The 2,656-nt window shown below is 50.5% G+C and overlaps 1 pseudogene; it reads right to left on the bottom strand.

The window, feature by feature from the left end:
- Window positions 1-789: 789 nt before the first annotated feature.
- LOC120694325 lies at window positions 790-2,418 on the bottom strand (annotated as a pseudogene).
- Between the last annotated feature and the right edge of the window lie 238 nt (window positions 2,419-2,656).

Genomic DNA, 2,656 nt, shown 5'->3' with positions numbered 1-2,656 from the left:
GTACCAGATGTAGGGCACATGACAAAGCCTGGTCATTTGACGTGTGCCATGATCTGGAACACAGCAAAGACATGCTTTGCCGTGTGTCCTTCAGCTGCCACACGGCAAAGTCTGTTTGAAATTATTATTTTTACCTTCAATTTTTTTACTATTCAATTTGTTCCACTATTTTATGTTTGCATAACTTTGTCATAATTTTTACCTTGTCAAAGTGTTCATGTTTGATGATTCTATGCAAAAAAAATTATTATTTCATGCGTTTCAAGTCAAATTCAAATTATATATTAATTCTGTAATTGCTCTTGTTACATTAAAATTATCAATCGGTTCCAATAAATTACTAAAAGTTTATATGAAACAATTTATATTGTCCATTGGCTATAGAAAAAATTTCAAAGTCAAACCCAAATTCGATTGTCACTCTCACTCCAAAAAATTTCAATGGCAAATCGAAGATGAGGCAGTGCAGAAGGAAGATGAACAGCTTCGAGCGGTCGCGCACATGCGCTGCCCCGAAACCTTATTACCGTCCCTCGTGCAGGCTTCACAACGGCAAGGGCTCGGAGATACCGCTCGCCCTCCTGCTCAGTGCACTCCAAGGGAAGGGCCCGCAAGATCCAGCAGTTTAGTGACACAGCACAGCGAGTGGTGGAAGAAGGCAAAGAAATTGAGAGTATGTCACCTAAATGCTTTCAGTCCACTTATATAGACGCGGCTGCCCTAAAGGAGCCATCATCTCTTTTAAACGATATTAAAACTCATTCAGAATGATTATGACAATTAACTAGGTAACAGAGAATTAACTAGGCATTGATTAGCGTTTAATCAGCGTACAACGGTTTAAATGTGAGAGACACAAATGACAAAATATGTGCTGAATTGCAACCACACGACCGCACATTGCAAGTCACAAGTCATTCAAATATACACGCGAAAAGACGTGGAAACGCGCGCGCGTGCGTGCGTGTGTTGGTGTGGTTGTATATGAAGGCCGCATGGAACTGTTTCACATATAATTATGACGACACGACTGGGTAACTCGGCTTAGTCGCAACAATGCCGCAGATGCCTTTGGAGTCAGCCACATCCTTCTTGAGCCAGACGTAGCCTCTCATGTCCCCAATCCTCGCCCCAGGAGTTCTTGGCGATCCAGTACTTGTCCTGGTCATTCCCCTTGCCGACATACCCGACGATGGCCAGGTCGTGGTTGATCCAGTCGTTGGAGCACGGGCCGACGAAAACTCCATCCCTGACGCACATGCCGTTGTACACGCCGGACTTGTAGAAGCGGAAGCACTCGTCGTCCGAGTTGAACCCGACAGCGACTGGCTGCCCGGCGACGGCCTTCATGAGCTCCTCCTCGCTCCCCTTGCTGACATACTTGTAGTCCCTGAGGCTGACAGCGTGTGGTAGGCGCTTCTCCTTCCGGCAGGCGTGCTTCTTCGAGTCGTAAGGCGGGTACTGGGAGGCTGAGGCGAGTCCCCCGTGCCTTTTGAGCCACCTGAAGGCGCGCTCCGGCCAGCCGCCGAGGCAGCCGGAGTCGTAGTCGTCGCAGTCGATGAGCTCCTGCTCGGACAAGACCGGCGGCTCCACTTCCTTTGCTATTGCGTACGCGCTTTCGATCGTTGCCACCGCAGCAAAAGCCCAGCAAGACCCTGCAACACACCATTGCATGTAGAAGCTAGCTAGAGTATATTATTCACTTAAAGCTAGTTAGAGTATATAAGAAATTTGGATATTTATTCACTTGGTTTATAGTGCTAAAATATGGTGCCAAACACTCGGATCTTGCAACAAATTAAATGCCTCCTAACTCACCACACGTTTTTCCCTGATACTTGATCCCGGTGACCTTCCCTTGGGCCGTCCAGTTAACGCGATCAGGCACATCGTCCTCAGCAGCCGGCAGGGAAGCGCCCTCCCTGACGTGTCCAGCGCGAGTGGTGATCACCATCTCCTCCTCCGTCGTCGGGTCCGGCCGCCGCGCACGGCTGGTGTACGTGGCCAGGAACTCCTCGTGGGTCAGGTCCGTGAACTTGTTCTCCCCGAGCGTGTAGGTGAGCCTGCCGTCCCGGTTCGCGGCCTCGATGAACTCCACGTTCCGCCGGTATATCTCGAACCGCCGCCGCTTCTCCTCAGCGGCCGCGTACGACCGGCCGTGCTCGGCCATCCACCCATGGAACCTCTCCATCATCAGCAGCTCGTCGTCCCCCTGCGGCACCGCCGCTCCATCGGTGGTCGCCCCGCCGCCGACGGCACGGCTACGTGAAGAAGCCACGCCCGTCAGAGCAAGCAGCAGAGCCAGCAGAGCTAAGCAAGGCGATGATGAGGAGAGCGGCATGGCTTCCTAATTGGAAGGCCGGATGCGCATGGATAGAGGTGGTTCTATATGGTGCACGGTGGAGGTTCCATGCCTGCCTTGTAGATTAAGAAGATGGTGGTGCGGTGATGTTACCATCGTGATCGCTATCTTCATTTATTTCACTCTATCCATGCGTGTGTCACGCTTTGTGGTCCTTGTTGTCTTCAGCCATTATATTCATTATTCGGTGAGACGTGTGTGTTCGATTTAGTTCCAGTACTCCTACCTACGTCGTGACTCACGCTCTTTAACGTCTGTTGTGCTCGTGTGCAAGCTAGGAAAGAAGAACAATAA

The sequence above is a fragment of the Panicum virgatum genome, unplaced genomic scaffold (genome assembly GCF_016808335.1).
Source record: "Panicum virgatum strain AP13 unplaced genomic scaffold, P.virgatum_v5 scaffold_4960, whole genome shotgun sequence".
NCBI lineage: Eukaryota > Viridiplantae > Streptophyta > Magnoliopsida > Poales > Poaceae > Panicum > Panicum virgatum.
The sequence above is the reverse complement of the archived record's forward strand: the minus strand, read 5'-3'. Positions and strand labels throughout refer to the sequence as shown.